Source organism: Dromaius novaehollandiae, chromosome 1, assembly GCF_036370855.1.
Source record: "Dromaius novaehollandiae isolate bDroNov1 chromosome 1, bDroNov1.hap1, whole genome shotgun sequence".
In the NCBI taxonomy this organism is placed as follows: Eukaryota; Metazoa; Chordata; class Aves; order Casuariiformes; family Dromaiidae; genus Dromaius; species Dromaius novaehollandiae.
The window spans coordinates 93,277,171-93,303,211 of NC_088098.1; the positions used below are offsets into that span (position 1 = coordinate 93,277,171).

The 26,041-nt window shown below is 40.3% G+C and overlaps 1 protein-coding gene across 16 annotated transcripts in view; it reads left to right on the forward strand.

The window, feature by feature from the left end:
• ZBTB20 (zinc finger and BTB domain containing 20) overlaps positions 1-26,041 on the forward strand; it is a 518,459-nt gene that overhangs the window by 409,378 nt on the left and 83,040 nt on the right. The gene's annotated exons all lie outside the window — the stretch shown is intronic.

Sequence of the window (26,041 nt, forward strand, 5' to 3'; positions counted from 1 at the left end):
GCCCTCTGCTGTTAGAAATCTTCTCCCCATGCCTGCTATTCATAAACTTTGTTTCTGTGGCTGATTGATGGTGAATTTTTGACACCTAGAGTACAATTTGAAGGTATGGGAAGGTGATTAGTAGAATTTGAAATGAGATATGAAGAATTATTAGTCGCAGAAGTAACGGGTGAAATAGAGAGGAGAAGCAGCAGGCAGAGAAAGTGATTTTATTTTTCTTCCAGACTACATGAGGCAGAAAAGAAAAAAAAAAATCTGTGGGTAAAGGTTTTTAGCCATCCAGTTATAAAGAAAGAAAGAAAGGAATATAAGAGAAAAGGACTTGAAAACAGACACAGAAAATGTGTGAAAAGCGAAGCATTTAAAGCTTTAAAGGAAGGAGAAACAAATGTAGTCTGTAATGGTCAATAAGGTCAGGATGGATGGGGAAATATCAGATTATGTTAAGAATGTAACAAAAAGAGTAACAGTAATTCACCTTGGGTAGCGTGGGCTAAGGCTTCGCAATCAGTGGGTAGTTTCCTATCTCACAAGAGGCCAAGAGGCTTAGCTCATTGTGGCTTTGAAAATGTACTCCTTAATCTTTAGGTTAATGGGGGACTGGTACAGTTTTAAAAGGTCTGAACACACTCAGACTTTGTGAAAAAGACTGGCCAAATTTTCTGCCCAAGGCCCCTCTCTGTTCAGGATTAAAACTCCAGTGTTCACGGCATAACGAAAGGGAGGCCTAATTAGGCGAGAGAAAGCTCTTCTTACATACGTGGGTTTTTTGGCTAATGACAAAGGAACAAAGACCAGGGTAAAACTTTCTTAGGGTAACTGTACTTTTGGTTTTTCAAGCTCTTTCTGTTCTAAATAGCCTTCTCTGCAGTGGCATCTTGCTTTGCTCTAGTGGCTGGACCATAGCGATTTGGATCTGTTCCTTATTCTGCTGCCCACTCACGGCACAACCTTGGACAAGGCACTTCACTCCCTTGCTTCCAATTACGCCAAACACCTCCTCAAACTAGCCGGTGGTTTCCTACCTCTGGGGCAGCTGAGAAGATGAGATCAATATGGCCTGTAAAATACTGTGAAATCCTTAGGTACAGGTAGCAAACTTCTGTTTATCTTCAGTTTTCACGCAGTTCAGTATAAAGAATTACTGCATCTTTATTTCAAATTTTGGGTCATTTCTCTCTTGTCTTCCTTTACCCGGTGAAATAATTTTGATAATGCTTGCCACTGGTGTTACAAGAGCGCTATGTGTGAGTGTAATATATTCTCCACACATTGAAGGTATTACTGCTCTCTTTTTAAATCTTGATAAAATCCTTTGGCCAAGGTAAAATGCGGTTGGCTTCTGTTAAGAAAAAAATAATATATTTTTAAAGGACTTGGATTTTCTTTTGAAAACACATGCTTATGTCCTAACCAATCTAGGAAAATAAAAAAGAGTGAGACAAAAGATAACTCTGAAGTTGCCATTGGAGGCCAAACACTGAAATGCTGCCAATCTGGACCAATCAGACTAGCTTTTAAGAAGTTATGTGCTTTTGTAGTACACTTAAAGAGGAAAGAAAGCAACCCTTCAAACTGTCTTTGTATGGCTGACTTGTCTCCAATTTGAATTAAATGCATGGAAGCAAACTCCACAACACTTATTGCTTGCTAGAAACACATATCTGGGTTTTCTTGTTGATTGATGGATCACTGAGTGTTGTATTCCGACATCTTTCAAACAAGGCTATCCCCTTGCATGTGCTCGAGCAAAAAAAAAAAAAAAAAAAAAAAAGACTCAGAAGGAGCAAAAACCAAAACTGTTGGAAACATGAAAATTGTTTCTAAACCCATTTCTGCCTGTCACTGGTATGGGAAGAATTTTCATTTTCTTTAAGGCTATTTAAAATATACTTCGGGGCTAAAATAACAGAAAAGACTCTCTAATCCGTTGTCAGCTTTGAAACCACAATGGGTAACAGATTCTTGTTGCCACATAGCATCCAATGAGATAGCTTGCTGGAAGAACTGGTCAAAACCTCTCATTACTGATTGCCAAAAAGGAAAAGTAAAGGAAATTAAAGTGTTCTTTTCCTTCTTCCCATTCTTTTTTCATTGCAGAAAAAAAGATTGTTTTTGTTTAATTAAAAATAACTCTCTGTTTTTCAGTGATTTGCAATTCTGCTTTTTTGTGTGATGAAACAGAAGAAAACTGTGAGACTGCTTAAAATTTTCATTAAAATTTTGTATTTTTAATTTGGTATAAAAGATTGTTCCTTCCCTTTCTGCTGCCCCTCTGCCTCTCTTTTCCATATTCACATGCAGACTCTTGGCTGACTCTTTTGGATGGCAGTTTACCCTGCATACCTAACCAATTGACTCATTAATATGGGCAAGTGGTGACTCCATAACTTTGTTGATTTATGGTGAGATCATGGTAGGACCACTCTGGATTCTGGAACTGACACTGCTCCTGAAGATATTCTTTGCGAAGCAAGTAAGGAATATGATAGCATCACTTCTAATCAGGAGTCAGCAGTAGGTGTCACAGGCTATTTGGGTACATCATGGATCTGACATTAGAACACTTGTGTTCATAATGTTCCTGCCACTTGCTCAATGCATGATCTTTGACTTCTCTATTATGGCTTGTTTTCTGTGTTAGGACATCCTGGCACAGGTAATAAACATAAATTTCATTCCTTAGTTTGAGAGATTACATCAGGAGCTATGTATATGTATGGCACCAATATTTGGGGGTCATTCCTGTTGAAAGACCAATGCTGCTCACTTGGTTTGAACTAACAGTTATTTCCATGTTGAAGGCATGCTTTTTTTTTCTAAGCATTAAAGAACAGCAGCAAAATCAGAATGTTCAAAGATGATGAAATTAAAAACCATCATTTTAGAATGGATGCTTATATTGCTTTTCTGTCCACCTGTAGCACCTTTAGTATTGAGCTGAATGAAGTGGCAATAGCATTAAGGAGGAAACCTAAATGGACATTATAGACCAGATGGATGCAGCTGCTTTGTTACGTTCTCACCGTTTTGTCTTTCAGCTGTGTTTTTTCACTCTCTGGCTGTCAATTTGGCTTGGAAGACTCTTTAAAGGCTCTTCCGCTATTATAAGGTCTCTAGCGACTGATGCCCTGATCTCCCTGGGTAACTTTGCAGTTTAGTTCTGTCTTCTATAGGTCCTGTCCTCTCCAGGTAAAGCTCTGCAGATTGGGATCACAGGTGATTGCTTCCAAGAAATGCCAGATCAAAGAGAGGCAGAAATTTGTCCCAGTGAGGTTAGAGGAAACCCTGAGTGACCTGACTTGGTCAGCGAATATCAAGAAGCATTGCTGCCTGAGGAAGAGTGAATGCTTCTTTATTGCTGGTAGACAGATGCACCTCCATAAAGCATGTGGAAGTGGTCTGCAGAACACACACTGAACAGCAGTGAGGTTGATTAAAAAAAAACAGGGAGAGAGAGCAGCCCAGATATTTCAAGGCATAAACTGTTCATCAGCTAGGGTGAAGAAGTTGTCTGTCCCATTCGAGTCTCATGTAGACACTGAGTAGGTTACAGGGTGTTGTGCCTTTCATCGGAACCAGTGGTTGTTGGCCACTGTAGGGTGAAGGATGTTAGACTGTCTGAAGAACAATCAGTTTGATGAGACAAGCTCATAGGAGGGAGATGTGGCTTGTGGCCAGGCTGAAGGTGAATGAGGTAACCACGGAGTAAGCAGCTAAGGATGTGAATTGTGGGAAACATTGCTGATAAGAGGCAGATGGGTGGATTGATTATGGGGGACACTGGGGACAATCTTTTCCCTTTCACCATCCCATGGTAAGGTTAAACCTGCTGCTAGTAGTAATGAAGAACAGTTAATAAAGATCAGGCTCTGCTGAAGTAACGGTGTTGGCATTGAGAGCAGAAAGTTTTGCAGATTTTTGTGTGTGTGCACTTGCTAGTGGTGTTCCTGGTGGGTGGCTGAATCATCCTGATGGCATTCAACAGGAACCAGCTGCTGAGAATATTAAAATGCAAGCATTTATTCCTCTAGAGAGACAGTAGCATCTGCAAAGTTTTCCTGTCTTGATAGTACAGATAATCCCAGGGAGTATTCTCTAGTAGTTTTTAACTCTCTATTCATTTATTCATTTTCTTTAAAGCTGTATATGCTTTGTGTCTGCACAGAAAGGCAAGCTTAGCCTTACATCCGAGGCCACAACTGCCCTAGGCAGGTAGCTTGCAAGTCCTCTGCTCAGGCTGAGGTAACTTATGTGGGAAAAAGGAAACAGCTTTGCCTCATCCCTCCACCTTTTTTTCACCCTTCTCAAGAAGCACTGTCTTGGAAGCCAGTATACGATAGAGCAGGAATCTGCTACCAGGCCATGGTTCTGTAACTTTCATATCAATGGGAGGCTGGTCAGAAAAAATCATTGTGGTGGCAGAGTAAAAACTGTAAGAAGGAAATTTATTGATCTGACAGATTAAGATGTTGAACATGTCAGTTTTTGTTCGTATTTGTTATTCCCGCAGAGGAACATGTCACTTTACAAGCACCTAAAAGCAATACTTCCTAGCCCTAACTTGCTTATAGTCTAGGCGACGGCTCAGGGGAAACTGAGCACCGGCAGTTTACATTAACCCTATCAGGAATAGAGCGTGCTCAGCACCCATTAGAAACTGGCACTCAGTGAGATGTACCATAACACAGAAAGTCATAACCAAAGCATCTGAGGCGAGGGAAGAGGAAGATAGTGGCTACAGTGACAGTTTCTTCCGTTAAGTCTTTTATTCAGCCTTGAATATCATTTCTTCTTTCCTTCAAATGCATTCACATACTAATAGTATGTGAATTCACATACCAACAGTGTGGGAATATTAACATTACCACACACTAACATTCACAGGAAATGAATGGTGCAGATTCTACCTGTGACATATGGTCTGAGAGAAGGTGCAGTGTTGTTTTTCGGAGAAAGAGAAACAGAGTTCTTACAAGTGCAGCTGCAAAGCTGGTGTGTGGAGGAGAAACAAGCTGTAGTCAAGCCAGAGATGGGTGGATTTTGGTGCGCACATTGAAGTTGCTTTTTATTAAGGTATTTTAGCATCTGGCTAACTCCAAGATTGTGAATAGTTAGTGAACTTACTTCACAGGTACATAGAAAGACAGTTAGACCCCATTCTTCCAAGCTGAGGTATTTATCACATCTGAGTTAAAAAAGCAAACTGCAGCAAACCTCCATTCCCACTACCACCTTTTGTCATCTCCAGTCCTCCTCAAAACTTGACAAGATGTGTCAACAAGTCAAGCTTTTGACAGGATCTTGCAGACACAACAAGAGGGACTGCAAACGCCACTCTACAAAGTTTATTGATAGCCTCTTTCATGATGTGACAGGCCAAGGAAAGCTGTTGTAGGAGAGGTGACAGCAACAGCAGCACTTCATAGCTGTTCCTGATTTCAGTTTCTCCTTGGAAAGAGCTGCTGAAACCTCTTAGTGCTGTTAGACATGTAGTTTAATCTCAGTGAGGCATCACAGTGATGATGCATACATCAAAGAGTCTGTTGTGCTTTCCCCTTTTTGTGTGAGTTATGCTTGCTCATTTGTTTAAAAAAATAGCATAATGATTTCAATGTTAAGAGGCTTAAGCCCAAAGCTTTGGAACGTCTTAACAAAGAATGATTTAATGAACTGGCTATTGTGTTTATTGTTATGCTCAGCTACTTAAGTATGTCGTAGGCTCTGCAATACAAACAATTAATGGTCAAGCTTCTGAGCTCAAGTGCTAAGGTCTTCTGCTTTTAGAAAAGGAGAAGTAGTATTTGAGGTCTGTTCCCACTTAAACAGTAGTACAATAAAATGCCAGTGGATTTAGACTTAGTGGTTTGGGGCTGGATTTTCTTGCTTGTTTGCTGGTACAATAAAATAAAGTAGAGCTTAATACTGAATAAGAGTAGCACCAGAAAGGTTCAGGAAAATACTGAATGACACTCAGCCTTCATTCTGCCTGGCATTCCCTTTTAAGACACAGCTCTCTGTTAAAACAGTCATAGGGAAGGAAAGATTCTTGAGCCCTGCCTGGATAATGCGGCAGATGCCCTGCCCACCAAACTCAGAGGTGGGACTGGCCTGTGTTGAGAACCCCAAGCTCATGGTGTGAGACAGCAGGGCCTCAGGTGGTTCCTAATGCAGCTCAGCTGAGAGTAGGAGGTTGGCGCACACAGTTGGGGCACATCTCAGAAGCTAGGCAGCATGTGCCCCAGCAACTCCGAGGTGCTCGGGTTCTCCGGCACAATGCAGGCTCTGAATAATCTTGAGGAAGGATCAGATCACTTTTTGCTGAAAATGTTTTTGCTTTTCAGCTATATGATTTCTAGTGTGTCAGCTAACTTCAGCTCCAAGTAAAGAAGACAGGAAGCTTTCCTTTACTTCTAATGCTTCTGTCTCTCATCATGGGTACTTCATGTCTTCTGTTTTCATTGCTTATCTGCACTTCATATTTAGAGTGGAAAAACGGTAATGAGGAGTTAGAGGATATAGGGAAATTATGAATTTTTGGAGCTTTTTATTGTCCTCAAACAGCATGATCCTCCAGGGCAATACCCCCCACCTCGTCTATGCAGCTAGCAAAGAGAAATTTGGACACAAATTCAGCCACTAAGAATGAAGTCAGAGCTAAGAGCTAGGATAATAAATTCCATCCTGAGAAGAAAGGAAAGACAGAGGCTGCCAATGGAGCAACTGAGTGTCTGTGGAGCTATGACTTGGTTCTCCCTTTGCCATCCTGTGGCTGATGTGAAACTACGTCTCTTAGCTATTTACCTCTTTGGCCACAGGAAAATGACAAGTCTAAAAATGCCATCAGGACTGGCCACATAGGCAAGAGCTGCCCCTATTTAACTCCGAAACCCTATGTGACACCTACGCAGTAAACTACACAGTAACTCTTTAATAAATACGGTAATGGTGGTTACTGCTGCATTATGTTTTACTAGGAAAGCCTCATGCAACCATTTTGGTCAAGCCCTCAGCTGTTGCCCAGTCCAGTCCAGTCAGTGAATGGTTCCCCTGCCTGTTGTCTGTTCAGTCAGGCCCATATTGTGGCAAGCAAATGTGCCATCAGCATAACGTGTGCAACCAACTTTCCTCCTCATTTCTAGTCTGTTCAGTATAATTCTTTGACTCGTGCCAACTCACTCACAGCACACTGTCCTCAGCCTTTTGCTCTTTCACTTTGTGGGTGAAGAGAACGAACAGCAGCCGCGAGGAATGACAAAACTGAAACCCAATGGCCAAAATGGCTGAGTTCACATTTCTTTAAGGTGAATAGTTTAGGTCTCTGTGAGGAATTTTGCTCTAATATTTTTTTGTTTTCCTGAAGATACAGAAAGTATCTGTCACATGCCACATGTGCATGCTCAGAAATGGAAACTGTTCTTAGCCACCAGAAATAGTACGAGGTTTTCATATTGCCATTTTTAAAAGAAAACTTTAATTCAGCAAATCTACCTGGGCCACCAAAGAAGGTCTGCTGTAGCCCACAGACCAGTACCATGCGGCCTCTCCACTAACCTAAATAGTTCTGACACCTAGACTAAGAGACAGACAGTGAGAAATCACAGAAACTCCAAGTAAGTACCTTGCCTGCAGCCTGATAACTCGCTTGGCATTATCAGGATTTTCTAACTTCCTTTGTGCCATTAGCTTTGCATAGGGAGATTTCATTCTACTTTGCAACTTCAAAAGTTCCCCATTTCATGTGATTGTAAACCCAAGTGGAAATGCTGCTGCATCAAAGGAAAAGCAAAGGGAAAATGCATTCCCTGAGTGAGGATGATGGCCTTGAATCCTATAACAAAAGTGCATCAGGAATGCCACATGCTCCTCAGTAAAAGAGCAGCAGAGCGATCTCTGTGACACTTCAGGGCCATACTGAACAAATGGAGTAACAAAACTGGTGAACTGTTGGAGTGGGTCTTTGTGAGAGAAGGGAGCGATAGATTAATCCCTGAGACAAATACCCACATAGTACTGGCTTGATGGCTTGTCTTCAGATAACATTAATAAGGTATCCTATGCTTTCATTGTATTTTGTGTAAGAAAAAGACAAAGATATGGCTCAGAAGAGAGTATTGTTCTGTTGTGTGTGGAGCAACATTTGCCTTCATGCCTCAGAAAAGACAAAATATTTGCACGAATCCTAAAAGGAAAAATAAAGGCTGTGGAAATAAACATTTTATACCCTTAAGCTCATATTTCAACTTCTAAAATTCCTGGTAGTATTTTTAGAAACATGGGATTTTTGAGTAAGTAAAACAATATTCTGGGCCTGGGGGCAGTTTTGTTTCAAATCCATCTCTTTATCTGAAACCTGGTTGTGAGAAGATACCTGAAATTTAGCCTATCGGATTGAGACCCTTATGAACATTTGGTCTATAAGGCCCCATACAAGGCAGATGGAGGTGGGTACTGGAAATGAGGGTGCAATATCATCTTTGTCATTAGACTTTTTGGGGAAATCTGAGTGATCATTAACAGAGGTTTAGCAGAATGCTAAAAAGTCCAGCAGACATAGAACAGTTTTTGCCTTCTTGCAATCTATGATGTCCATAGACAGAAAACTGTGAACAAGAAAGAGCAGTGAAAAAAAGACTTTTCTTCTCCCATATCTTCTCTGAAAGACTATTACCCCTATACGGTACCTTCTCTGTTACTAGCTTCCAGTTCCCACTACGAGCAGTAGAAACACAGAGATAGACATTCATTCAAAGATAATGAAGACTTCTTCATTATTTTTAGAAAGTTCACCACAGCACATTTACACTCGTACACTGTAAAGTATTTTCATAAATTAAACCTAAGCAGTTGTCAAAATAAATGAACAAAGCATGTTCTATGATGCATTATCCTTTATTTATTTATATTTTGTATTGTCTGTTCAAGTGTTTGCTAATTTGAAAAATTCCCTTATTTGTGATAGGTCAGCCTCCTAGTTGTTAGCATGAATTAGCAAGATTGTATTGTTTTTTCTGACTAGATATGCTCCTAATAGCAAAAGCATTAGCTGAAACACATTTATGTTTGGGCCAGAAGACCATGGTGGCAACAGATAATCCAAAGGATTATTCTGTGATGGATTATCCTAAATGAATGTTTTCCCCAAATGCCTGCTGTCTAAAAGGTCATGTCACTTTTGTGCTAGACTCCCTGTCAAGCCACATTTTGCTGTTTGCCAGAGGATATAGTCCAAAAGAAAGTGATGGAGGTGGCAGAACTGAGTGGCATGTGGTAGGCATGTCGGCAAAGGGAACGGCATGCCACACACCTGCTTGGTGGCTGTGCCGTGCCACAAGTTAACATTTTGATGAGCAATTTCCATTCTGTTGTTTTCTCTCAACACATGGGGTTCAAAAAACAGTTAGAAGAAAACTGTACCCATTTGCTCATCCCAGAAGTCTGCAATTTCAAGAGCCTGCCAGATTAATTTTCACGTATACAGTATTTCAGAGTTGAAACGCACGGAGGAGTGCAGTTTATCTTTTGAAATTGTAGTGTGAAGGCTAAAGAAAAATAGCTATGCATTGCTCTGACTCCATGGAATGCCACTGATTGATGGTTTATAATTGTCAAAAAAAATTTTCTGCTGTAATCATAGCCTTCAGGAGTTTCTCGAGTCTATATAATAATCACGAATACTTACCTCTACAGCAAGATTTTATATCAACAGCTATATACAAAAAAATGCAGAAGCATAACAATCTTTTTGCTGGCTGCACATCTATAAAGATCCTGCATTTTAAAATTACTCTGCTTGAACTAGGCTTCTTTTAAACCTGTGCTAGGATGATAGAATATAGTCTAATGACCTGCTATGTTAAAACATTTCATTTTTGGCCATACTAGCTCCTTAACAATCCTTTTGTTGGGGAAGGAGAGGAGAGAAGGGGAGGGGAAGGGAGGGGAAACGGCTACAGAATTCCATTGGCATCAGTGCAAAAGTTTTGTGGAGTTGACATTATCTGAAAAATATTATTACTCTGACCGTATAATTTAGTCAGAAAAAGGCCTAGTCCTCTGCTAGTTTACACTGAGAAGTAACTGTCATATGATTGAGGAGAGAATTAGACTTGTGTTTCTTAGTTAAACCTCTAATCTGATATTCATATAGCAGATTTGGTAGTAAATTTTGGCTACTGAAATTTTTCAGGCTTGCGGTAGGCCTGTATCTGTGTAATTGGAAAACAGAAGGGATTCTCTCACTTTAATCTGACGCTTATCTCCATCCTCCTTAAGGCAGCAGAAGAGCCAAGGGATTTAGCATCTTCCTCCTTTGCTTGCAACCTACTGAGACTAACTATGGTTGCAAGCTCTTCTTGATGCATTTTATAGCAGGATGTCCATACTCCTGGAGTCTGAAGCATTAAACCATTCAATAACCCCTTATTTTTGTGTTCCAAGAGAACACCAGCTTGTAAAAGTGGCACGATCAACACAAAGTCAGCCTTTGGCATGCTCTTTCACCCATAGATCATGTTCATGCATTCCCTGCTGCAGCAATTTAAAGGTTTTCAGTAACCTTTTAATAGAGGTAATTTCACTGGTCCCTTACAAGAGGTCCACTTGACTATATACCAGTAAAGAGAGATGGTGTTTGGGAATGGTTGGTAGCTCACAATTTTTGTGAGCAATGAGCTTGACGAGTTCCTCCGCAGTCAGTCTCCTTGGGCTAAAATTTCAACCTATTATATGGGGATTTAGCCACTCATTTCCCATAAACATCAATGGGAATCATGTGGCTAAATCCCTGTGCAACACATTGAAAATGTATTCCCTTATGTTTAAACTCATTTTGATGCAGATGCTTTCTTCTGCAGGAAACAAATGAAATGAAGAAGCAGTTTATTTCTTTCATTTGTCTGCCCCAAATCACCAAACCCCAAATTATCTGCTCTTCTACCTAGGTACCAGAATATCCCACAGGATTTGCTGAATGTGTGTGTGCAACGCTAAGTTAGAGGCCAAGCTTCAAGACATTAGGACAATGGATGCTAATTTGTATTTATTACCTGCTCATGTGTGGGGAAGCTTGGACAGATGACTAGCTGTCCCTTCACCCATGAGAACAAGATTTCTCATTTCTCTCAATTCTCCATCGCTTGCTGTATTACATATTAAAGAAGGGACCACATACTTCTTTTAGTGGCTTTAACTAGTGATCTTTGACTACAGGTTACAGTGTAGAATCACTGCTCGGCTAACAGTTGCTGTCTGCTTTGTGATGCTCTCTCAGAAGTTTAATGGATCTACTTGCTCATTCTGCTTTTTTGACAAATTTCCTCTGAAGTGAGAGACAGTTCTAGGTGGACCCTTGTTATTGGATGCAATAAAGGTCACAATATGGAGATATTTTGCTAACTTCCTTAGTGAGGAAGAGGATCTTTTAGACTAATTATTGGAGGGAGGGGAAATGAAAGGCTGTCAGGAGGTAGGCACAAATGCAAAAGTAGTGTTTAAAAATCATGGGGCATGATTTTCAATAATGGCATATATGTGTGAGGAAGCAATTTGGTGCCTGCAAAGAATTGTGTTCATAATAAATGGCAGGTGCTTTTAAAGCATTTAAATGTTGCATTTTCTATTTGCACCTGCACACCAGGTAACTGGGTATTAATATGCTACTAGTTGAGCCCCTGATTCATTGCAGGTGCAGTGCTTTGGAAATCAAAGATCTCATTGAGGTCCTGATGAAAATCATGCCCTCAGGCACACCTGATCTCCATTTTGATCAACAAGCCAAAAATAAGACTTTTATTTCAATTACAGTTCATCTGATTTTGAACTTAATGATGCAACTTGAAGTCTATTGGCTTAACTCCTGAGACCCAGGAAGGAGGATGTCTGAGACCTTGCCTATTCAGTGGAATAGAGGTTCCCATTAAATTCACTCTGATCTCATTACATGTCTTTTATTTGGTCAGAAGCTCTATTTTTGCTCTTCCTGGGCTTATTGAATCTGTTGTTGATTCATTGTGCAGACTTGGTATTAATGAAAAAGACTGCCTCACTCAGGTCTCTCTGGAGGGTGAGATTTTCCATAGCCCTGTGTCTGAACAATGCGTTGGAAGCAGAGACTCCGATGGGTTGCCTTGTGAAACTAGATTCGAGCGCAGCTTTATTAATAGGCTGATGAGATGTATCAGCTTGGCTAGGCTGTCTGCCTCCACAGTGAGCAAGGGCTGTATTTTACTTTCTTTAACGAACAGAAAAATCCTCAGTTATGCCTTTCGTGTCCCCCCACTCTCCCCGTTCCACATTCCTGTTTCAAAGACCTCTTTAAAGGTCTCTATTATCCTGGTTGCCTTTAGGTGTCACTAGAAGCTTTGGGTTCCTCCTGTTCCTCAGGCCCTTTGTGCGCTGGCTGTGCCCTGCCCTGTCATTCAGCTGCACTGGGCACCCCCCATCTACTGCCTTGGCCCGGTCTTCATTAGCTCAGTTGTCCTCACTAGTTGAATGTTGTCTGTTACTAGCACAGCGGTTTTATTAACGTGGTTCCTACAGTTTCAATAGCACGTTTCGTCGTAGAAATGAAAGTTAGAAATTTGGGGAGCTTTTTTTCTTTGAAGGGACGCTGGATGGCAAGGGCTGGGTCTGGATTACTGGATTTGAAGGTCCGCTACAGGAGAGCACAGTTGTCCTAAAATTTGTAATGGATAGAAGAACTGTATTTTCTAGCTTGCGTAAGAGCGGAGGGACTGACCTTTGTCTTGCTTTTATCAGGGATTGGCAAGCTATCCTAGCTCCTTTTGCTACTAGACTTCAGGAACTGTTAATCTGGTCTTTTCCATTTTGAGACTGATCTGAACATTACAGAGTGGGCCAAGTACTTTCTTGGCCTTCTGACTAAGCTTGGGTCGCTCATATGGTAAATCATTAATTTGGAGACTATATTCTGCCTTTGCTGGGAGTTAAGAATGGTGTTCTAATAGCTTCCTTCCATCTGGAACAGTCGTAAACCAGATGGATAAAGGATTGGCACCACTTACGTTGAGTCTTTACCCAATTCACCCGGTGTAAAGGGACCCTGCAATATTTCCCAGACAATTGTTGCATGTATCCAGAATCACAAGTGAAAAATATCAGGAGATCAGATGTGTGGGCTGCCATTTGGGAAAAGTTTTGGAGAGATGAGCAATAAAAATTATACCTTCTTTTAGCAATACTATATTGGAGTCCATGAGTAGAAATCATATGTTAGATTGTTTTGTATCTAAGACTCATTTGAAAATTTAATTATCTGTCTTGAGTCCCAAAGATTACAGCCCCTTGGTTTAAGCCATTTCAATGCAGAATTTATTTACATAAAGTGGGAAGAGGTAGGTTTTAAACGACGTTGTCCATAAGGATCTTGGCATCTTGTCTTACTGGATCCAATCTCTCTCTTTCTGTTTCATGAAAATAAATTCATCACTCTGTGTTTCAGTTCATTCCATTAATATAATTTAGTAAGAATGATAATATTGCCAGAAACTAGAAGCTGCACCTTTGTTTGTTCATTTTGGTAAGCTAAAGGTACTAATATTTTGATTGCTGAATGGCTAGAAGGAATAAGTCAAGCAGTCCTGGTATGTTGCAAATAGCATCTATTGCAGAGAATGTTTTCATTTAAAACATCTCTTTAAAGAATCAGTCTTTGGTCCAAGTCCATGCTGTAATATTGAGGAATTGCTTCAGAAATAGTTCTGATACTGCTAAGTGCCAGAACAGAAGTGGCATCACACATAATGGTAGCCTATTTTATTTTGGCTTAAAAAAACCCAAAAGTAATTCAAAGAAGACTGTAAAACTTGGGTAAAGAGATTAAAAAACTCACATAGGCTTCTTAACCACACCACAAAAATCATGGAAACACACATTGCAAAGTGTAAGGGAAGCAGGAAGGTGAGTGTGCCTAAATGGGCAAAGGTGTAAGAGGTTGTTCAAGCCAAACAAGTACCTTTCACTAAGCAGAAATCCAAGCCAAATAGAGCCATAAGAAAGGTTTATAAATCTCAGATAAAAGTTACAGGAAAAGCAGGATGAAACAGTAATCAGAAAAGCAAAGAGCAAACCCAAAGAAAGACAGAGGTCCTGTGCTTAAGCTTGAGAGTCTGAAGGAGAATAAACAGGGCTATTATTAAAAAGGAGAGGATTACTGCAATGCTGGTAAAGAACTTCTTTTCTTCATTTTCCATCATTGTATATATCAGAGGAGATCTTTATGCCTTTTAGCTGATCAAGACCCTTTCTAGACCACTTTCAGAGAGGGTGTATGGAAAGAACATAAATAGTGACACATCATCTGGGATCCTGTTGCGTATGAATCTTAGAGCATTCGGGTAACTAAGAAGAAGGTCTTGGTGCTACTAGCCAAAAAATGTAGCCTGCTCTTAAAAATAGTTGGAAAAACAAGGAGTTTCAAAGGTTACACTAATATTTAAAAGACCAAGACGTGATCTTACGCACTAATTTATGAAACCTTGCTTCAGTCATTTTAAGTTGCCTAATACTATATATAGGTAAAAACATAAACAATTTTTGTGGGTGGATTAGTCTTCACTGCATGTTTCCACTTTCTCTGAAGGCTCTGGCAGTGCCCAAGTGCTAAAATGCCTAATGCCTTGTGCCCTGAGCAGGAGGTTCCCCTGTTCCCAGGTATCCTCTCCACAGAAGGGTGTCTTTGCAAGCACTAAACACCAGGTTATTTGCCACTTCCTACCATCAGCTATATTCTGTTACATGAAGCATTATTTGGCAGCTAGGATTGTGCATTGCAGAATCCATTTCCTCAGATATCCATGAGGACAGGAGAGATGGGGGGAAATGTTATCACTAAAGAAGTTAATAATTCAGTCCAGTCCATCTTTGTGGTATCATCATAAGGACTCTATTAGTGGAGCCAGTTCTTTTAGCAGTTTCTCCCTGAAATGTGCTGGAATGTGAAGTGCTCAGATGAAATCCTTCATGCCAGCACCTCTCTTTCTTCATCTTCTGCCATTCTCAAATTGCAAATTTGTCTCAGAAAAAAAGCTAAATTGAGGTATTGGGTCAAGAAGCGTGTCCCTTAAAGTAATTTGTTAAAGAACACTTAAAATACAGCTGTGCATCTTATTATAAAATCAAATTACACTGAACTATAAAAAAAAATTATAAGAAAACAAAAGCACCAAAGGAATAAGCGAAGACATATTGGCATTCAACATTGGTTCACCTGACCCTCATAATATGCAAATACGCAGTTTAATCAGTTATTCACAAATGCCAGAAGGAAGCACAGCCTAATAACAGCGGTAGTCCAGTTTGCCATGTTTGTAGCACCAGAACACAATCCAGAGAGTAAAACTGACACTTGTGCCTAGTATTTGCTACTAACACCCTAAGTTGGTGCTGGATGAATGCCAAAATAGCTGCTTGAACAAGGGACCAGCACGAACTTAACAGCTTATATCTCTTAAAATACCAGAGCTATAGAATCTGCATACCAAACAGCACCTGAAAACCGTGGTTTTCAACTTTCTGAAGGCACCTAGACTGTTTTTCATTATTGATCCTGATTGTTCCCATTATCAAAGTCACACTACTGTGGTGACCATCTTGCCTTTTGCTATTCTGGCTCTGCATGTCTGTTGAGAACCAGGAGAATTGGAAACCAAAGACCTGATCTTGCTCAGAGGGCCAATGCCACTGATGTCAGTGAAAGTACGAAAATGAGAAAGGCCTGTGAGGGTTAGGCTCTCAGTGTTCATAGCAGCTGAAAATAGGTTGGGATCCCTTTCAAACAGTCAGACAGTAGCAGCAGCTACGACTGCGTGGTTTTGAAATCTGACATCTCCTGACCTGCCTGTGTTAGAGACACTTCTGTGGCCCCACAGCAAAGCTTTCAAGGCTAGTAAATTGTTCCAGCACCAGTCCTAGATTATGATCAAAAAGAAAAAAAAGAGACAATTCCCTCTGTCCACAACATAACAAAACAGTGCATAAACACAGTCTTGCAGAATGACATCTGCTATTCAGAGGAACAAAAGGCTGAACTGGGAAGGTGATCACTTTGGCTTTTCTTGCTTGTGCTTGCTTGAATTTGAACCTTAGCATTATTAACATAAAGCATAGCTGGACTGCTTATCTTTTACTGTGAGGTTTGGTATTATCTTTAAAGAGTTGTTAACCCCTTACAAAAGGGTTTTCAAAGCCATAGTGATCCATATGTTGGAAATAGGGAAATGTGATCATTTGCCCCAGTTGCAACCTTTGTGATAATCTCTAATGCAACAGGCATTAAAATACACAGCATGTGATAACAGGGGCTGCTTAGTTACTCCCTAGCAGAGCTAAGAGGAACTCTGTATTTTCACTTTGCAAATCTTGGCAAAGATGTAATACTGTATATGCCAAATTTTTGAAAATGATGGAATTTTGCTGTCATGCCCAGGAATAAAACAACCCAAGGTACCAACCAAAAGAAAGTTTGATTGGGGGGGGGGGGGGGGACGACACCCCAGCAGCCTTGGATGCTATTTCTGATAGACTTTAGACATTAGCAAATATTATCTGGTAGCTACAGCAGAACAAAGAGTTCTCTAGACTTTTTGCCCTGAGAACTAAAAAAAAAAAAAAAGTGACGTTAAATATGTCAATGAAATACCATCTCAGACTGCATCCTAATTTGACAAATCTCAACTGAAAGTAAATGAAATAGCTGAATTGCCAATGCCTGACAAAAGGGGATGAGAGTTGAAAAAATGTATAATCTGGTTAATAGCTGCTATCTCTCTTATTAAAATTGAGAGGACAAGTTAGTTTATCCCTGGATCATTCAGTTGTTAGCTTACTTAATAGACCAATGCAGAAGTTTTCCAAATTTCTCTCCATTTTACAAAACACCAGTTCATTTCTGCAACCTGGAGTGAAGCTGTTTACAGCTCTGTGCTAAGTAGAAAGTTCAAATCAATTATTGTCCATTAGAGTTAGGTATAACTGATGAAATATCCCCAGAGGAATATTGTAAATGTATCAAGATGTCCTCCCCCATTACAGAAATGGGGAGGCATGGTGAATTACTTACCTTCTCTCTTACACTTAATGTCTCTGAAATGCCGCCAGGCAGAAAAAGCTTATCTTGTCTCACTGGGTTTAAGAGAGGACTGTGCTGTAGTCTGGGATATAGGGGATGAAAAAAAGATAGTAGTACTGAGGGCAGACCCACATTAAGCTTTGTTCCCAGACAGGACCAAGAACACAAATGGAGAAAAGCTACTCAATAACCAACAGTGAATTGAAAATACATGCAGCAAATATCTGATCCAAAAATTGGTACTAGGGAGTTTTTTTATAACACAACTGATTTTTTTGTGCAGTGAGCTATATAATAAATTCACTCATTAAAAAGTACACTGCAATAGCATTGGGGCAGAACATACAAACAATGGAAACCAAGAAATCCATGCTTCAGGATGTCTCCTATTACTAAAGCACAGTAAGCGTGGTATTAAAAGTAGCTAGTATTCACCATTTGTTTCCCTCAGGAAAAACCCTTCAACCTCCTTCTCATTTGTTATCCATCTGGCTCCAGGACTATACCTGAATATGAAAAGACAAAGGAGCACTGTTTTGTATAAGGCCTTTGCTTGGTATTTAATAAAGTTTATGGCCGACAGACGTTCTTTACTTTTCGTGACACCTGATTGCAAAGTTTTCAGCCTACTGTTGCATCTCTACTGGTGTACAGGATCTCTCAAAGATGGGGTTTAAGTGATCTCAGCTGCATGTGACTGCCTTTGCCACTGAGCACAAGGCAGTAGGTTTGAGGGGAAAACACCACCTGGAGACAGACTGCCCACCTTGGAGATTGAATGGAGCAGTTGAATATGCTGGCAGAGAAAGGAGGAAAGAAGATAAGGGGCTGGGGAACAGCCATGTTCCTAACTGCTCTGTGAAAGTGGATCTCTATGTACCAATGAGATCTCATTGGTACATAGAGGAAAGACTCAAAAAGATGTCCAGTGTGCTCTGAGCATCCAGAACAAAAATCAGAAATACACAATGTAAAGTGAAGAAGTGTGCAATGCACCTTGATAACACCAGAATATGGTGGTGTACCAAATTATAGTTTATGCTGCCCACAGAGTAACCCAGATTCAAACTTTGCAAAATGCATAGAATTTTAAACAAATTAAGTAAGCAAATAGAGAAGGTAGAGTCAAAAGTTAAAAATCCAGTGTGGGTGTTTCTTGACTCTTGGGTTTTTCAGCGCAGCAGCCTCTAATGATCTCAGCTGCAACAACTGGACACAGCAGGGAAAGCAGGCTCAAGTAGCTGAGTTCCAAAGCCATGTGCTCTCTATCATGAATTTCACCCCAAAACAGATGTGTATTCCAGGATACAGTGGGAAGTGTACCTGAAACATTATTTTGTTCACTCTCCTTTTTCAGTTCTAGCAGCTGAGCAGTTAGTATGCTTGTTCTTGCTTTCAGAGAGCACCTGAGCATCAAAAATTGCTTCTCTGAGCATCATCAATCCTTCTGAGAATTGTAGCAGGGGATGTTAGAGAAGAAAAAGGGGAAAATGAAAACAAAGATGAAAAGAGCCTAGGAAGAGGGAGAAGGGTGAATCTGAGCATCTGGGTGGAGGCTAAGAACTAGGAAAGAAAAAGAGAGGTGTGTACGAGAAATGGAAAAAGTGGGAAGAAACAGGAATGGTGGAAGTGGCAGGAAGGGGGAAAAAGTATTCAAAACAAAAAACATTCGGAGAGCAGAAGCACAAAATCTCATGAGAAATGGCAGAGCTGCATGATCCAGTTTAATAACACATGGGAGAACAGGAGGAAGAGAGACCTGTCACAGACTGAGAGTCTTTAGTCCTAAAATGGACAACTTGGAATTCCAGAGTCCAGTTCTCAGATCTGTGCCTATTAAAGACTTGTTACGTGACCCTTAGGCAAGTAACTTAACCTCTCCAGGCCTTAATTTTCAACCCTCTGAGTGTGAGCACTTTCATTATCTATAAGGATTTTGTGAGGCAAAATATGTTAAAGGTTGTCAGATGAGCAGGTGTTATGGCTGTATGGTTCACATTTATGTCTAGGAAAGAAAGAAATGGTGGGAATACAGGTCTATGGAGTGAGATCTAATTTGAGAGCAGTGCGGTGTTGGGCTTGGTTGTACAAAATGCACTTCCCCCATAAAAGGATTGTGATAAGAGGTAGGGTAAGGTCCAGCTCTCCTCCTGGTCTTAAGTCTAATTTTCAAAGCATTGTGCAAAGGAGGTAGTTTTGTGACTCATACCAGAATGAATTAATCACAACTAAGTGCTGGAATCTGATGGATACTGAGCTACCTACAAACTTTGATTGATGTCAATGATATATGATCTCAGCACTCCTCATGATCAGAAGAAATCATTGTTGACAGCATCTGGAGTTTCTTCCACATTTTTCTCTTTTATTTTTCCTCCAAGCTACAGGAGCTAATATAGCCATTGCTGAGAATGCCAGTCCACAGGCTGGTGGGAGCAAAAAAATTAATCTGATCACTATACATGACTAAGAAGAAATACATTCCCGTGTATCACGGATGCTGGTTGTGCTCTCCCCCACTGAAACCCTTTCCTGACTGCTCTGTCCGTGGTCCTGTTGAACAAGTCGCCGTTATTCACCCTTCCTTTGCAATGTCCCTGCAGCCTGTTACCCTACTGAGCTGCTGGGTTGTGTCATGGTAAATTCTGCTAAGGGGAAAACGTAGCTTTTGGGGAAGCAGCTGGTTGCCAGCCTTGTTCAGGGTGACAGATCATAGCACAAATGAGCTCCAAGGCTTTTTCTTATAAGGCCTAGGAACAATCATTTAAACTCCCTGCACTCCAAGATGTACTTCCCTGCTGCCACTACCATCACATGCTACTGTAGAAATCTTTTCTCTGGGAAGAAAAAGCTGAGTGTTGCTCTCTACCAGTAACCAGATTTGTTACCTCCACTTCTCTCCCACTCCCTCTGGATGCAAAAGGCCCAAGGACCTGAAGTGGGATTCCCAGGAAACAACAAAATGCAACTATGGACTAAATCAAGTAGTTAATATAGAGGTTGCTGCTCTTACTGGTGTAATGTGGCTAGAGAATGTTTGACACCTGGCATAACATCCTTAAAGGCACAAGTTTGAAAGGGTCACTTTCCTTGAAGGTGCAAAAGTCTGTGATAAGCTAGTAACATAAAGCTTCCCATATAAATGCCATAAAGCCTTTATCCCATTCTGTATCACTCTCTAATTCATGACATGCAATTCTTAGTATAATAAAACTGTTTACAAAAATGTTAGAGTTCCATATTTCAACTACTTTTACTCTTCCTCCATCTTAAAAAAAAAAATCTTTAATCTCAGTCCTGGCACAAAAATGGTGCACATCACAAAATGGTGGCTGTGCATATTTGTTCATATTCTGTTTTATTCTACCATGTATACCCCTCTCCTAAGGAATATTTCGCAACAGTTCAAGTGAAGACTTTCATGATTATGAGTGCCTCTGCATCACTTGGACTATATCCTCCTGTTTGAAAAGTTTGTCATTCAGTCAAAAACAGGAAGCATATGACTTAGATGACCAAACATATGGTGTAAATAACAAATGGTAAAAAAATGAATCCTTCATATATCACCAAATTGATGTAAACCATTTATCCAGGTTCTTTAGCACATGGAAATGAATAACTATCATTTGCAAAAGTTGACACGTCCATCCCAAAAATAGAAAGGGGTTCATTTTTTCCATTGTGAATTACTTGTTCAGTCAACTCTACCAGTGCTTCAGGACCAAGTTCAGAGTAGGGAATAGCTGTAAACATATTTTAGAATCATCTGAAAGTTACGTGTGTGGCTTTTCTGTATGTAGTGTGGCTATATTATAGTCTGACCTCTGAGGACATTCCAAGTATCTAACCCTGTTCTATATATCCTCTTTGGAAATGGAAGGAATTAGCTTGCTTAGATCCGTAATTCTCTTATTTCTAGTCATCATGTATTGCAAAATTCACACCTTGCATTTGTCATTGTTCCAGGAATCTGAATTGCCATTCCGGAACTTCCGGCCACTTTAATTTATGGTCAGATATTCCACATTTAGGAAAACAAAAGAATCCATGTTACCGTTAAGATTTAAAAGGAGAAAGAAAGAAAGAATCTGAAATTGGAGGCAGGGGAAGAGGGTGTTTTCTTTGTAACCGTTAAGAAGTTTGAGATACTAGAAATAACACTGTGGAGGAGAGGCTCGTGAGCAAGGCAGAAGAGTCAGTATCTGCTGCAGCTTCTCTTGTGGAGAGTGCTATGGCAGATGATGATGTGATACAGATAGTTTTACTGACATGAGCTTGGTACATTTGTAGTCTCCATTTCCAGATGGTGCTGCTCAGCCAAATAAAAGAGGATGCAAGGAGAAACTTCACCCAGCCATGTCATTCTATGTTGTTTGAATGGTAGCTATATTACAGAAAAATATTTTAGGAAAGCTTTAGACATATTGGATGTCTTTTCTGTAATTACAGAGGTGATTGGTCTTATCCCTTCATCTTCAGCCAGATACTTGACGTATCACAAAAGAGATAGGACAAAGCTTAGGAAAAAAGAATTTAACTTAAGTGTTATAAAATGCTTACAAGTTATGTGTGTGAGTGTATGTATGTATGTGTAAATGCATATACAAACACGCCTTTAAATATGTATGTGTAAAAATAAGACTAAATAGTTGTTTATATGTATGCCTGCATGAGTATGTATAACATTGTTGGAGTGCATGTAGATAGATAGATAGATAGATATGTATAAAATATGTGAAATGTATTCATATAGTCACAGATTTTTTCTAGTAACAGGCTCATAAATGAGCTTTGCATGTCCCATTAAGAAACCTGCTCTCTTTTCCAAAGCAGTAAAGTTCCTCTTCTCCTAATGCAAAATAGAAATTGCATGTGAATTTAAAGACAAAATTTATGATAAAGACTGGACCTTGGGATTCCGCAGTTTTAAGGAGGAATAATGTATCTGTAACAGAGAGAAAAAAAGCGTTTCACTATCTGGGAAGAAGCAGTTGTTTGAAGGTGCATGGACTGAAGAATGTTAATCTAATTCTTGGGGGGAAAGGTTAGTCAGCAGGAGATGCTAATGTAGGACACTTAAAATTACTTCTGTGAAAAATTAATTTGAATACACATGTATGATTTATTACGTGCCTGTCCTTTTCACATATACGACATATGGTGCTTCCTGAAACAGATATTATTAAGAGATGAAACTGGCCGACCGAGAAAGGTTGTGGCTTTATAAATTTCATCCTAGCAGGTTTGAGCTTTGGAAAGCAGTTAAGAAAAAATCCTGAGAGATGCAACTCACCTGTTTGCATCTATCAGGGCATTACCTTTGGAAACAACTTATTTCCGGGGGAAATAGTAACAGTGGATACCATAATATGTGGCTATTCAAGGACACTTGTTCTCCATCTTTTGGGCCTGATATCATCCAGAGGCAGATGGATTCTTGCTGGGATCCTGACACAACAAAGACTATTGCTGATCTTTTTCATCAAAGCCTGCTCTAACCTACTCTGATCCCTGTTGCCCTTGGAGACCATCTTCACGGGAAGCAGGAGTTGAGGGAGCTATCATTTTCCTTGCTTTGTGATGAGTGTGAAAAGCCCCTTTCTGGGCATTTAAAGGGAAGATCTCGTGTATCCTTGGGTCAACTCTGTACCATTATAAATAGGCTGTTGTAAACAAGAGGACAAATGACTGTGACTTGTTCCAGACAGACATACAGTACGTGCAGTTTAGCAGGCGGCATTCTGAGTCACTGTATGCAAAATAAGTTTCCCATGAGACTTTGCAATAAAAAAGAAGAAAGCAACTTGTTATTTCGGTAACATGAGCCACTGAGCTATGTAAACTAAAGCTACCCCTAAAGCCACCCATAACCCAGGAGATCCACTGTCCATGGCTTCTGCTTTCTCTCAGATCATTGAACACACTGGAATTCCCAAGAGCTTCTGTGCCATCTTGATTTAGACATCTTTTGTGTTTGGTTTAACTAGAAAATGACCTGGTAAAAGAACAGTCTATCCTAAGTCTTCAGAGGAAAATTTAACCACTGTTGAGTCAGATTTACAGTATAGACCTGCTGCTACTGCTATGTGTTTTGGCTGGACTACCTAGCTGCCAAAAGCCTATTCCCTGCTAAACTGACAAAGCCTCCTTTACAGCCTCTCTCTTTAACCAGAGGAGGGAGAAGCAGAGAAGTTATTAATTGAGGAAATATCATTGAAAATGGTGCATGTTGGCTAGCCCCTGAGCAAGGAGCAGTCAGAAGAACCTGAACAGACTGGTCAGTATCAAGAAAGGGCTCTAGCCCAACTGTGTAGATACAAGAGACTTTTTCTGCAAATCCAAGATACGGCCATCCAGAGTGGATGCACCCATGGAGGGGACGTGGTACATGAAATTGCAGGAATTATTTGAAAAAAAGTATGTTTGCACTGATAAATTTAATGAATTTCCTATTCTCTCCTTTCCTCTTGTCATCTTCTCCACCCGTGCAAGGCCACAGTTTATCTTTGTGTCCTCAGAAACAAGGAAGCTGCCAGAAAGTTACATATAGGAAGGCACAAATCTAAGAGCCCACTCTAGCAAAGAAACATTCTCCATCATCAGTTCGCATCTGACCAGCCTGTATTTAAGCTTTTTCTCTGTGCGAGCACAAATGCAATTAGAAAACCTGTGATTTCTCCTGAGCCTTGCCAGTCTGACAGCTTGGGAGAAGGAAGTGAGGAGAACACAGGGAGTCACTGGGCTAGCAATGATCGGCAGGCACACTCAAAGCAGCTGTCCAATCAAGGTGGGCATATCGGGCACCGAGGTCTCACTTCACTCCACAAACTGTGGCATCTCAGCACTCACAGGCACTGTGCATACTGTCAATCAATCTCCAACAGCCAGCACTGCCTCCACCAGCACTTAATTCCCCTTCCTGCCTTTTCTGGAGTGGTATGAACTGAGAGGATAGGCAATCAGAGTTAACTAAAGGTGAGGGTGTGAGACTGAGAGAGTTTATCATAACAAATGCAAGGTAAAAGTAAACACACAAATTGCAGGCCAGATACTGTGGTGGCAAGTGACAGTGATAGTGCCAAGAGAGATAAGTAGAAACAGAAGAAAAAGTATATTAGAGGGTATTATAAAGTATGTATATGAGAATGGAAAACAAATGGAAGGTTAAGAGAAAGAATAGAAAAGAATGAAGAGGGACAAAGCAGAGAGAGATAAAAGGACAGACAGAAGGAAAAGAATGGAAAAGGGAGGAATGTGATGGACCAGGCAGGTACGATTTACAATACATTCTTTCATGAGACTACCTACTCAGAAGAGGTGGTTAGGACCTTTGAAACCTTCAAAAGGGATTAAACACATAATTTTTGTTGCAATAAAATGGTACTTGTGATTGTAACACACTGAGCTGGTTTTAAAAATTCTTCTCTCTATTCCTAGCAGCATATAGTAACACTAGTAGGAGCTGCATGACTTTAAGCCCTACAAATCAGAGTTAGCATAGACCACCCCAACACTTCATTAAACACTAATGCATATACTGTTCAATGTGAATGTGTCCCAGGAGGCTGGATTTTCTTTTCCTCAAAAATGTGTATGTGTGTATGTGTATGTGTGTACATATGCATGTGTGCCCTACAGAGTGTAGAGAACTTCGCCTAGATGAAGTTGCCTGAAATTTCCCATTCAAAGATTTTGGTTCAGTTGCTGAAGCCTTTACCCAGAAAGCTCTGTTCAGAACACATACATGCTGTGGTGTAAAGACCTCTAAAATCAGGGTACAGGTATGTCAGATTAGGTGCCTGAAATTAGTGGATATTTATTATTTAAATTTCTCCTTGTTTTCCTGTAAAACAGATAACTGTACTGTCTTTTCTCAGAGGGATGTTCTGAAGGCTAATGAATGAATTCAAGCCACAGATTGCATATAGGTTTTAAATGGGAAGCTGATGGGCTACAGGGCAGTCCCTTACAAAGTTAGGGATCTTTTCCTGTCTTGGATTTCACCACAGATTTGCTTCCAAAGTTGCATCTTTGCCATTCGTGGAGACATAAAACAGAAGTATTAAGGTATTCCTTGAGAAAACAGTGGTAGAAAAGTCTTTTGGGGGAAATGGGGGACTGGATGCGAATGAGGGGAGACACAGGCCTATGACTTCCACAGGGGAAATTCTCAAAAGAAAAGCAGCAAATGGAGCCAACTCAGCTCCAGCTTTGCAAAAAGATTCATCAGAACTGAAAAACACACTCCTCTAGAGCCCCGTAACCTGTCAGCAGCAGGAAAATGATTAAAGTGACAGCAGAGTCTTTCTCAGTATATTGCATCTAGCAAGTACCAAAACATGTAACAATACTGATTTTCTACTGCTTTGTCTCTTTTGTAGTCAATGAATCCCATACAAAATGGATCATTTGGGGCTTTAGGTAGTGAGATATTCCCCTTATTTTACACAGATGTAAATAATTGCATAAGGTAGCAAGCAGTGAAGGATGGTTTCTTTTAATATTCTAAAAACTGCAGCGGACCCTCAGGCTGAAGCCTCTTTTGCCAAGTTTCAAAGGACAACAAAAATGTGATGACAATTGCACTCCTCTGAAATAGAAAGTTTATTGTGTACAGCCAGGGCAGATGCTCACTTAGCTGTAACTGAGCTGCTGAAACAAAAGCTGTGTTTACCTGCTTCTGCCCAGCAGATCTGAAATCTAACAGATCCGTTAGCAGCAATGCAAGAGGAGCCCTGTGCATGCTTTAGGTTTAATGGCTTACCTCTTGATCAGCCCCAGAATACTGCTCTGGGAGGTGAAAAGGTAAAAAACACTTTGAATGGGAAAAGATGCATCAGGAGAGTGTCAAAAGGAGAATTACAACAAGGGTCAATACAAAACCGTGGACAAAATCTGCCAGATTTAAAAGAACATTAATTCAACATGCCAGGCTCTAAAAACAAAATT